The 12,810-nt window shown below is 40.5% G+C and overlaps 1 long non-coding RNA gene across 1 annotated transcript; it reads right to left on the bottom strand.

Moving 5' to 3' along the window:
• Nucleotides 1-3,267: 3,267 nt before the first annotated feature.
• Nucleotides 3,268-4,192, bottom strand: LOC109203203 (uncharacterized). The gene is made up of 2 exons (XR_002063132.2): nucleotides 4,011-4,192; nucleotides 3,268-3,835 (listed from the first exon to the last, which is right to left on the bottom strand). It is a non-coding gene; the product is annotated as an uncharacterized LOC109203203 (long non-coding RNA).
• Between the last annotated feature and the right edge of the window lie 8,618 nt (nucleotides 4,193-12,810).

Genomic DNA, 12,810 nt, shown 5'->3' with positions numbered 1-12,810 from the left:
GTTTCTTTGTAAGAAAGAAACATACCTGGACCTCTACTGCATGTTAAAACATCAGCATCTGTCCAATGTCGTTTGCGCTGTTATACCGCACGAGATTACGCTGCTAGTTCAACCGGGTTTCCTCGAAAGCCGATTTAAGAAATTTAATTAACCATAAGAGACTTTAGACAAACTTACAAACAACTTTTATGCTCTAAGAACTCGCCCTGAAAGTTAAATCACGGTAAAAATAAATGTTAATCAGAAGTCATCTGAGGAGTCCTAAGGTCTTAAAGGTCGTTTAAGAGCTTCGTAAGGAGCAGAGACAGGAAATAACGTGACATAAAATCCTGTTGATCTTCCCCTTTTAAACTTCAGGGGGTCCAATCATCATGACATCCAAGAGAACCAATAAAAACAAACTGACTGAACAAGGCGTACATATTCAAGGTGGGTTAAGAAACAATGGAGAGATGGCCACTGTTTCTTGATTGCAGTAACTACATGTGCAGTTTTCTGTTTTCATTGATTCCATTAATGTAGAAAGGAGTCGGATTGTGCATGCAGGTCTCCGGTGCACGCACACTGCAGAGGTTAGTCGGGGATTATGATGTCACATCATACTCATCGACAGGTTCGACCACACCGGATTCTAGTCCTTTTTAAACCACTTTGAAGGGTCATCCACACAGGAAGCAGCCAGCAGCGAGACCACAGAGAGTCACTGACATGTCTGCTGAATGCTTCCCATGTGGACGGAGCTTTGAGCTGTGAATGCTTGCTGATATTTTTCAGGGTAAGCTACAAGTTCTCTGAAAGTTTGTAAATGCAGGACCAGGTGATTTTACTTCAACTTGGCAGGTGCAATGATTTTGCAACAAAAATATGACTATCAAGGCAAAGTCATGCTCCTCCTACACCTCCCTTGACCCCACCTTTGCATCCTTTTGTTTAAAAGCACTTCTAACTGTTAATCTAGGAAGATTTTAACGATTGTAACTGCCTCTCCACACTCTGTTAAATGTCATACCTCACTTTAATCTGCTAGCTATAAACCACCGTTGAAGGAGGCCCTCTTAGAGCAGTCTCTTATTAGCTGCTGCAGAAGAATCTCCAATCCCACTGTGCTCAGCAAAACCACTAAAGAAACTGTTCACAAGCAGCTAATGGAGTCAGAACGGGGCTCGGTTCGAGCCCCATATTGAGATTATCATATTTAGTAAGCAATCCCTCTATGACATCACACAGAGCCAAGATTGAAAAAAAAATAACATAAACAAACAGTGAAACAGTGAAATCTGAAGGCTGAGCTTTCAACTGCTGGATCTGTATGATGGCATTAGTGATGTTAGGCACAGAAGCCCCACCCACCTGGTGTTTAAACCTTCTGTTTCAGAAGGACAACCAATCAGAAGGAAGTTGATTGAGAGGAGGGAGGAGCTAAAACAGCATTTTTCATATAGATAATGAACCAAAACCTGATTTAAGAGAAAGAAAGAACTGAAAATCATCATTGAAATGTCAGCTATTAAGCATTGAGGCGCTATACTGAACAACAGTGCTGATGTGTAAAGTGTAATATGACAAAAATGATATTTCATCAAAACATAAAAGCAGAATTAAATACACATGTAACTGGATTCTCTGCTGTTTAAACACAGTGACATTTACCCAGCAGCAGCAGCAGCAGCTTCTACCCGACAACAGGCGAGTCATCAGCGAACAGATTTACTGTCGCCCAAAGTTTTTACAGTGCGACATAAAAACACGCTAAGGTCATGTTTTATTTATTTGTTCATAATTAGCAATTTAAATAACCGTGCTACATTCAGGAGGACTATTACACTGAATCCATCCTCTGGGACCCATCAGGCCTCAGAGAGCCCAGCAAAGGGGTCCAACCTGAGGTCTGCGGCCCTGCAGGAGGTCACAACGGACTGATGGAGCTGTTTCCTTATCCCTCTGTTTGATGAGTGTAGTTTGTTTAATTTTAATACCAGATAACAGAATGAATGAGCCCTATGAAAACTGGCATCATAAAAAAGTTGCATCTTTTAACAATCAGTCCACCTTAACACGGATTAAGGTGGACTTTCTGGATTTAAAGTGTTTGTCTAGAGCTTCTTATAACAAACTCAACTAATAACTAATTTTTTAAAGTCTTAAAAAATAAACAGTTGAATGCATCAGGAAGATGAAATGATTTACATCTTGTACTCAAAAAGTTAAAGACGCTGCACTCAGGTGGAGGTCAAAGGTCGCTGCACCTCATGAATGATGTGAGTTTTATGTTGCTTTTGTGGTTCAGAGTTGTGTTCTCCAATCTCCTTCACGGCTTCATGTTTCCTCCGTGTTCGACAACCCGATTATTTAGTCTGATCTTCATCAGCAGGGCTGCGATCAAAGTCACGTCTTCATCACTTTGAGCCACCGTGAAACGAGCTCAGCATCATCCCTTTTGCAGTGTGACACTCTGCGGGACGGCGGCAGATCCGCCGACGTCACCGCTCGTCCCGCAGGACCACAGACGCTCCGAACACAAAGACGACTGTAATTACAGCGAGTCTCAGGGGTGAGCCAGCGCTGACCTGACAGGAAGGTTATTAATAATTTTATAATGAGAGGCATCAAAAAATGCCACCTGCTCTCAGATCAGTGTCTTACACTCATAATATTTACAAAGAAAAATACAGGTATAAACATACTTCAGACTACAGCTGATTTTGAAGCCTGGAGAACAAGTCAAAGCGAAACAAAATCAACAAAACGAGCACAAGATTAATAAAATGTCCTTTTTTTAATGACCAGCAGGGGGCGACTCATCCGCTGATCAAAGAAGTCTGATTCTATAAAAGTCTATGAGAAAATGACCCTACTGCTCCCTTGATTAATGACTTCAGTGAATGTTTTAGTGCTGACTTTATGGTCTCAGTTGCTGTTTTTAACTCTTATTAAATACAAAATAGTTTTCATTTTGTACATTTTGACATGACTAGAGTAAAAAAAGACAATAAAGCCGGGGACGAGCTACAGTGTCACTAAAAGGTCACTGCCATGCTCAGTTTTTCAGTCAGAGTCACCCTCGTTCATCACATCCTGTTTACAAACACAAAGCTGACAGCACAGTACTCTGTCCAACTTTTATAGTCAGTCTGTCGTGGATTTTTACCTTTTTAATAAGGTAAAAACACTGCAAGCAGGTAAAAAATGAACTGTAACAACAGTGCAGTCAGCTGACGTTGCCCATTGGTTTCTTTATCAGGGGAAAAGAGTGCACATAAAAACACACAGATTTAAAAATTTAATATTTTTTCATACAGAATAGAACTTTTACTCTAACCTGGAGGATTAAAAGTTAAGGAGCTGAGCTTCTACACGTCAAACAGGAAGTCTTTCTTCTTCTTTCAGCTGGTCCCTTCATCTTCTGCCATCTCCTCTTATCCCAGCATCCTCCTCTGTCACACCTCCTTCACTACATCCACAAACCTCCTCTAAGGTCTTCCTCCTCTCCTCCTGCCTGGCAGCTCCGGTATATCCACTCTTCCTCCTGCACATATCCAAACCATCTCAGCTTCTCTGACTCTGAGATATCTCTGATGGATGTGTTCCTGATCCCGTCCATCCTGCTCTCTCCCAGTGATCATCTAAACATTTTCAGCTCTTCCACTTCCATCTCATACTTCATAGCAGGTCTTCTAAACATTCCCTTTCATGGTTGTATGAGTGAAACCCAGTTTTTAATTCTTAGTTAGCTTTAATTATGTGACAAATCTGAACCCTACAGTCTTCATCCCTCATCTTCTGCTTGTTGATTATCACTGCAGCTCATAACTTCAGTGTTGTCTGCTGAGTCCATCTGCATTTACAGAGAAAAAAAATCCACCATCATGGACAATTAAAAACAATGACAGATAAAATAAAGGATAACTTATAAACTATAGTAAACAATTGACTCTAATTTTATGACTTTTGGAGCTACAACACAAAACCCTGCATGCAAAAACAGCCATGCAGGAAAACTTAGAAAGTACTGGAGTCTGAGGTCCTGCAGAGGAAAGTTTTTTCTTTTTTTTCTTTTTCCAGCAGCGGAGAGGTGTACTGAGGATAAACTCTTTCTTCTCTTCAAACTTTCCCAAATTTCCCTGAAACAAAGAGCAGAAATAAAAGAGTGAAGCGAGGCAGTCCATGTGGCGCTCTGATGTAATATTGATGACCCTCCTCCTCTCCTGACGACCTCTGTTTGGTCGTCTCATGTTTTATCAAATATTCATGAAGCTCTGCGTCCCCTCGCCCTCCTCCCTCAGACCCCATAATGCATCTGTAATGTTCTGTCAGGTGAGGCATGATGGGAGAAAGGATGATGGAGCGGAGATCCTGGAGGGATGGAGGAGGCTAATTCCTGATCACAGGCAGTTTTTTCTGTCTTTTCTTCTCTCAGTTTAAAATTGCAGAAGTTTGAGGAGCTCAATGTTGAACCCAGAGGAACTCTGAGCTTCTTTTTATTCTTTTCTCTTCATTTCTCTGTCTCTGGTTTTAATCACCGTCTCACTCTTTCTTTCTGCCTCTCCATCTTGGGCTTCTAAAAAAAACCCCCCAAAAAACCCTCCATCTTTCATCTGCTGTCATCTCTCAGAACCACCAATGGGAGGAAACCTAACTGTGACCAGATGAGGAAAAGTTGGTAATGATTTGTTTGGAAACATGTTCACACTCAAATTAAATGTTGGCACTTCATACTTGGAATTTCTGAGTTCCCAGTCAGAATTTTAATCAGGAACAACCCTTTGGATTTCCAACTCGGAAAGTCGAAACAGCCCTACCAATCCCAAATTAAAAATCCAAGATAGTGGCAGTGAACATAAACAGTAATCAAACGTTTAATCTGCGCTGACTCTGTTGTGTATTTGTCAATTACTAAATACCCCCAAACTACACCAAAGTAATTAAGTAATGGTCAACAATGAAATGACAGAAAAGTTCCCATTTTTCCACCATCTGCTATAGAAACATCTGTTGGCTTCAATTTAAAATGAGTTTGAAATCCATGAAATAAGTCATACACTGAGCAGTTTCTATCCACAAATGTACCACAGCTGTGCAGCTGTGGGTTTTATAAGTATGTTGTATTGTTAGTGATCCATGAATGCCTCTACCTTGCTAAGAAACAAAAACAAATCCTGTTTTGTGTTTTTCGCAATTCCAAATTTATTACTTTGACTAATGTGACATGAATCTTTAGCACCTAAAGCAAACCGAGTAGATTTAGCACCTAAACATGAGTGGTTTTTAGGGCGTAAACCTAATTAAGTAGTTTTTATTGCCTAAAACTTTCAGAATAGTTTATAACATCTAATTCTGTTATTAGCTTTTGTTGTTAGCTTTAGCTTTTAGAACATAATCTTAACATAACCCTTACTGATACGTTTTTAGCGCCCAAAGCTAACTGAGTAGATTTTAAACACCAAAACTTTTCCAAGTAGTTTATATCAACTAAAGCTAACTCGTAGATCGTTGCATGTAAATTTCCACAAGTAGTTTTTAGTACCCAAAACTTTTAAAGTAATACATGACAACTACAGTTAACTTTAAACCTAGTACAGAAATTTTTAGTACCTAAACATCTTGTAGCATGTAAATCTCCCCAAGTAGTTTTTAGCGCATAAGCCTTTCTGAGCCTTTCTTGTAATATGTAAACTTAATGGAGAAGTTTTAAGCACCTAAAGCTAACTGAGTAGTAACAAAGTTGGCTAGATATCAGTACATCAAGTTAACAAGGTAGTAGCTGTTTTTAGCCTGTAAAGCTAACCAAGTAAGTTTTACCGTGTAAACCTTTTGAGTAGTTTTTAGAACACAAACCTAACTTGCAGGTTTTTAGCACCAAAACCTAATTAAGTATTTTTTAGTGCCTAAAATTAACCAATTTGTTTTTAGCACCTAAACCTAACAGTGGCTCTCCGTGCCTACAGCTAATCGAGTAGCATTGATAGTCTCAACCAAAAGAACGCTAGTTTTTAGTACCTAAATCTGAGCAGTTTTTTGTGATAAAACCCAACTGTGTACTATGTGGAGCCAAAACATAACCAATATTTGATTTCGGTGTGTAAAAATAACCAAGTAATTTCTAATTCCTTAACCTGATTTTGTAGGTTTTTTTAGTGTGAAAACCTAGCTAGGAAAAAAACCCCTAAATGGCTAAATTAGGGGTAATGAAGCCAAACAAAGTAAAAACACGAAGGTCCAAAGCCCATGGAAACCGCAATAAATCGGTAAGTTCCACCACCCCTTTAACCTACTAGCACTGATTATGTTGGACAAGAGCATGATACTCCCACAGATACAGCAAAGACACCTTGTGTTTAATGCAGAGATGCAGGCAGCATCTGACAAAACGGCATTATGGGATGAGAATTCGTTAGGTTTTGGTTTTTTATGGGCAGATTAGCAGAACTTTGGGGGCAATAAAATCCACAGACGAGAAATCCCAATAAATGAAAAGGAAGGTGAGAGTATGATAATTAAGCACTAGCACTCTCTTATAATTGTTCGTGTACAGGTGGTGTTTAATGAGGAAGTTTGGGTGCACATGCAAACAAACTGAACAAAACAAAGCAGGAGAGATGTCCAGGAGGAGAAAATAAAAATGTTCCTGGGGGTTTGGTGAGAAATACAGATCATAAAAATGTGAAGGTTTTATTGTTTTTTATTAAATACATGTTGGGAGGATTGTGCAGCCTGGTGGAGGTCTGCGTGCTTCAGTCTCTCTCTTCTTCTTACTTTCTTCTCTCGCTCGTCTTGCTGCATCATCCCTTCTCTCTGCCTCCTGTTGTTTTCTTATTTATCACCATCACTATTATCTCTCACCTTGCTCCCCCTCGTCGCCCCCTTGTGCCTCACCTCACTCCCTCACTCGTCCTCGTCTCCTCATTAACGGCGAGCCCTGACGGATGTCGAGGCGAGGCCGGGCTCACCCTCATTCTCGCCCCTGTTGCTCAGTGCCGGAAACCCCTCACCTCTCAGCGGGGGTTGGCAGTGGAAGTGGCCGTTTGGTTCCCCGTGGGGCCGTCGGCCATCTGCCGCCACACACCTCACCGCAGCCGCCGCCACAGAGCCCAGTGACTCTTGATGCAGCCGCCACACCGAGGTGATGATGGGAGGAAGACCTGCTGCTGCATTCAGGGCCCACTGGGAAGATCGGAAAAAATAGTTTTCTAAGCTAAGAGACGCTAAAGAGCAGAAACAGAGTTACAGATGTATTGTGACATATTTACTAATAGTGTGTACTAACCCAGCTACTGTTGGGATTTACTTTGTCAACTTTACAGCTGAAAAGAGTGGACATGAGTATTTCTCTGGCTAGCCCTTATTTACAACGTATGTATTTGTACAAGTTTCCCTTTCAGTGTGCGATATTTTGGAGAAGCCTCTTTAAAAGAATCACAGAGACATGAATTTATGAGTTTTGCAGCATTAAATTTACTGCAAATTGTGCTCAATTTATTATAGACAGAAAGCTTGCCTTGCTTTGTACCCGATGTGGCTGGGGTGCTGATGTATTTGGAACGACGGGGGAGATGTTATTAGTTTGGTTGCGTAATTGGCACGGGTGGATGGCTCAAAGCTGTGAGTGTGATGCCAAAACTTTGTCCTGTAGCTGTTCAGTCAGTCCTCACTCTGCACGTTTAGAGCCGAGCGCCGCGTAGTTCAGGTCCTCAGTGATACTACTATACTTTGTGTATAAATGAGCTCACGGTTAGCAGAACTTTCTGCTCTAATCGGCACATTTTCACGATGGTGGCATCACACAGATGTGGCCCAAAGCTGGCCCTCAGTGTGTTTTATGTTGTGTATTGTAGATTCAGCGTGTTGTGTGTTTAGTGCAGTGTGAGTATGTTGTATGTTGAGGGTCTTGTACAAAGCGACTGAGTCTGGTTGTTCTTTCCTCTCTCAGTGTTCAGCAGCAGCTCTTTCGGGTGCTGATCATACCGATGATGATGATGATGATGATGATGCAGATGACCACGCAGTCATTATCATTCACTTCACTCCCACAATCCTCTGCTCCAACTCCAATTAACGTGTGATTGTATGCTTGGCATGGAAAACATAATTAACAACCTGCGTCTCTGCCAAACTAAGCAGCCAACACGCTGTGTGTGCAGCGCATCGTCGATCTGAACGCAGGAAAGCAAACGCAACAACAACAACAACACAAGCAGCTCCGTGTTTTCGGGTTCAGAGCACCGGCTCAGCGTCCCGCGAGAAAACCACCATTCACCATAATGGCGGCGGCGGCGGCTCGGCGCTCTTCTCTCTGATGGACTGCAGGCTGCTGAGGGACGGCGCTTTGTGGTGTGGACAAGAGGAATTATGGGAAAGCGCGCCAAGAAAGGCCCGAGGGGGGGAGGATGGATGTGTGTGTGTTGTTAATTCAGCCTCTTTAAAAAAACACTGAAGATTATCAGTGAATCAGAAACACAAATGTGCACGCTGGCTGTTGGAGCGAATTAAGAGACTGCGTGTGGACGTGAACACGCGTGGTTACATACATGTGCAAGTGTGATGTCCAGCCTCACATCATGAACTGAGCAGTTCTCATTGGAACCGTTTCCAAATACTAACTCCATCACCTTTTTAGAAAGAAGGCGAGTTCGTGTGAGACAAAAAAAATAAAGTAATATTCAAAGTTTCTGCATAACTTTAATAACCACAAGGTTAGTTTTCTACATTTGGACAAAAGAGATACATGAATAGAAAAAGATCTGCAATAAAAAACAAAAAAGCCTCAAATTGCAACGACTACACAAAACCTGCATGAAATGCACATATGTTTTAATAAAGGAAGACCTGAGAACAATACAATATAAAAAAGGTTCCAAAAAAGTCCCAAAAAGTACAACAAAAATAAGTCACCAGAATTTAAAACATGACAGCACAGGAGCTTTTACTTCTTTATTTGCAATAAAGAATTTAAATTTGTGCTCCAAATGTGCTAATGGTGGAAAACAAGCAGTTTACATCCAGGTCCAAAAGCTGCAGTTCCTCTAATGTCCAGAAGAGGCGCCAGCAGTGATTCAGTCCCCATAGATTCCCATGTTAAAATGTCACATTAGAAATACACGTTTACAGCCTGATTTCGGTCTCTGTAGATAACTTCCCCCTTCATAACACCTGTACAGGTGGAAAACGTGTTTATAACTCAACTGTTTGAATTTATTAAGGCTTAAAGTTTGCCTTATTAGGGGTGTGGCCTCTTTGACTGACTGTAGCTGCTAGCTGTCTGCTAGGCTTCCCCTCACATCACTGGAGTCCCTGAACTGGACCTCTGGACTGTGTTTGTGCTGTTGGCGCATTTTTAATGCAGTTATCTGACCAATAATATGGCTATTGTCCTTTTAATCGTACTAACACAAAGCCCAAGAAGTCTGAGCACCATTTTTGGATGTTACTTTGCATTAATTAGCATGTTTACGGATGGAGCTTGCTAATCAAACTGTCTTCCTGCTCCTGAAAACCAAGATTACAGCAGCCTTAAAGGTGGAGGGTTCAAAACTGGGCTTCACAAATCTACAAGGAACATGATGGTGGATACCTCCATCTTTTATACAAAGCTTATAATTTACACAGACCACTATGTTAACCAGAATATTCTGAAATCAAAATATTAAGAAACGTTCCTCAATCAGATTTTTTTAATCTAATGTGATCAGCACTCATATACAGCTGGGACAAAATACTACATGTTTGACTGAAAGCAGACACAGCTCCATGTTTCTGCTGGTGTTTTGCCCTGCATCCCTCTCAAACACCGCTTCAGTGTGAAATGGATCCAGATCAGCGAATTTAATTCAGCTTCACGCACACAGACACGAACATGATGTCGTGTTCGTACAGAGAAACGTCTGAAAAACACTGAAGCAGAAATGTGTTTGTGTGTGGATAAACTGCTGCCTGCACACACACTACATGACTTACAGCAGCGCTGCATGTGTGTGTGTGTTGGTCTGTATCCATCATGTCTGTCAGCACATGAGGAAAACAATGTATGCGTGTGTGTGTGTGTGTGTGTGTGTGTGTTTGTAGATTCAGCACAAACTGGCTGCTGCCTCTTCTTCTTCTCTTTTTATTTATCGGGTGGCAGCGAATCGGTGCTGCTTATTTACAGCAGATTGTTTCTCCAGATGTTTTAGAGGGAAAGAAATCCCCAAACACACACACACACACACACACACACACACACACACACACACACACACATCTCTGTCCAGATGGAAGTCATTCTTTATAAGACTCTATAATCCTTCTCTCGGTGAGAGGAAACAGAGGAAGGTGAAGTGAAGCGTCTCCTCCTCCTCCTCGTGTTACTGATGTTCTCCAGTTGTGTCGACATGTTTTCTTAAACATGGACACTCGGCCTATCACGCTACAAACATTTGTTTTAATTCATGCATTTTTAAATACAAAGCAAACTGATAAATATTAGTTAGTCCACAGTGATAACTGAGGCATTATGGTAATGAAGATGGAGGAGCTGACATGTGGACTGTGTTTCAGTTGAGATTAACATGAGACCTTTAACAAGTTCAGGTCAGACCTTTCTGATCTGACTGAAAATTACAAGTGTAAAATCTCCTCTACTAAACCACTTAGCTAATATAAATCAAAAATAACTAGTTAACTAACAAAAACATTAACTAAGCGTTTACCAAACAAAAAACAACATAAACTAAATCTGAACTTTTAGCTAACACAGACGAAAAGTAGAAAGCTTGTTTACATAAACCTCAACTTAGCAGTTAGCTAATGTAAACAAAAACTGAGCTTTTAGGTTATATGAAAGTTATAAGAAGTTAGCTAACATAAATTAAAACTGACTAGTTAACCAACAAAAACCAAATCTAAGCTTTATGCTAATCGTAAACAAAAATGAATGGTTAGCTAAGAAAACTAAAAAAAAAAAGAAAGGGTTAGCTAAAGTAAACTACAAATTATTTGTTTTCTAGAATATACCAAAACTGAGAATTAACAAAAACTAAAACATTAGCTAATGTAGACTAGCCCTTATTGATATTATACAATAAAACTGTGGGAAACTACAACTTCTGTAAACTACAACTTGCTTCCACTGCTGTTAGCTAATGTAAACTGAAATGGAATGATTATGTTCTTTAAGGTAACCTAAACAAAAGTGAAGAAGTTAGCTGACAAAAATCAAAACTAGGCTTTTACTTAACATCCCTCCAAACTATTAGCTAACATGAACCAAAACTAACCACTTAGCCAATATAAACCAAAGCTGTGTTCGATAAACTGTTTAACCAGCTAAACTCTGTTATTATTGAGGTTTTTCTAACTACTATTTTTAAGATGATTTATGACTATTTCACCTCATAAACTTTCACTAACATTTGCTAAAAGGTTAAACAGCCAGCGTTATTAGCTAATGTGAACTGCACATGTATTTTGCATATGTTGAGTATGTCGACACATTTTTCAGTTTGTCTGTTTGTAGCATTAACACAGGAATGTTTTCTGCTATTTTAGCTCACAAACTGATGATTTACATTTGCAGCTAATGGTTTAATTTCATGTCTGCCTGCTTTACTGAGCGTATATCACTTTGTTGTTAAAGGAGCAAGATCTGGTTTCTTTTAAGTTACCAGCTGATGAGAACCTTTTCTTTTACAAAATAAGCTCTAACTTTGAAAAACGAGCAAAACTTTGACGTGCATAACAAAGAGATTTCATAATATTCCCAGAGCTTTTATTGGAAAAACATCCACCTCTCTCAAGTCCAAGTTTCCTGTGAGATTTCAGCACAACAAGAGCTGATTTTTTAAGTGGAGTACAATAAAAAAAAAGCTTTGTTCTGGGTCTTTGTATCGCTGTTTCTCACTCAGTGTAGGCGAGAGGGAGAAAAATAACAACCCCCCCAAAAAGGAAAGAAAAGGAAATGGCAGATTGATGAAAAGCCAAACTGGTCCCAGGATGACACCTTCTTCTCCTCTCCACAATATTAAAAACTCCCACACGTTTCAGGAGGAGAGCAGAATTAGCCTTGCCGGGACGCTCTGAAAGCTGCCGTAATGACTCATTTGTTTCATCCTGATAGATGGCTCTCTGGATGGAAGAGGACCTCGTTTAGAGGAGCTGCAGACAGCAAGCGAAGGACGACTGCATCATCGTGGAGAAGGCCTTCAAAGCTGTTCAGGCCGCCGGAGGTCGCTGTGAGGGCCGACGAAGCAGGGATAAAGTCCTCTGAACAAGAAGCCAACGTACACTGTGGCCGTGGCTTTGAAGCTGCTGTTAAACGCCGTGCAGGAGGGCAGGTGGTGCTGATGAATATTCAGCCGGGAGTCGAGCCTGCTGCCAAACAAACCGCCTGTTTGCCTCTGTCACCTTCCAGAGTCTGATAGACTGTTTTATTAGTTATGACATGAATGCATACAGCGAGGATAAAAACATCCAGGGTCGAGGAAGGGATGGGAAAACAGCCCGGGTCAAGTAAAAATAATAAAAAGAGTTAATAACAAAAATTTCTGTCTGTTAAAATTTGTCTTTTTTCATCCTGTGGATTTGTAAACAAAACAAACAAAAAAACTTGCAGGTTTTGCTTTGAACATTTCTTTTACACTGGAAACAATCATATTTATACGTAGAATGAGCCTGGTGAGCAGCTAGATAAAAAACATGGATATCGCCACATTGGTGCACAAAGTAACATTTTATTTAGAGATTTTTTTAAGTTGAACTTAACATTTTGACAGTTATTGTCTTGGTGTTCTGAAACCTGATGTCATAAGCAAGTGATAGATCTGGGTCAAAGGTTAGCAT

Source organism: Oreochromis niloticus, linkage group LG2 (genome assembly GCF_001858045.2).
Source record: "Oreochromis niloticus isolate F11D_XX linkage group LG2, O_niloticus_UMD_NMBU, whole genome shotgun sequence".
In the NCBI taxonomy this organism is placed as follows: Eukaryota; Metazoa; Chordata; class Actinopteri; order Cichliformes; family Cichlidae; genus Oreochromis; species Oreochromis niloticus.
Note: the sequence above shows the minus strand (reverse complement) of the source record. Positions and strands in the feature narration are given on the sequence as shown.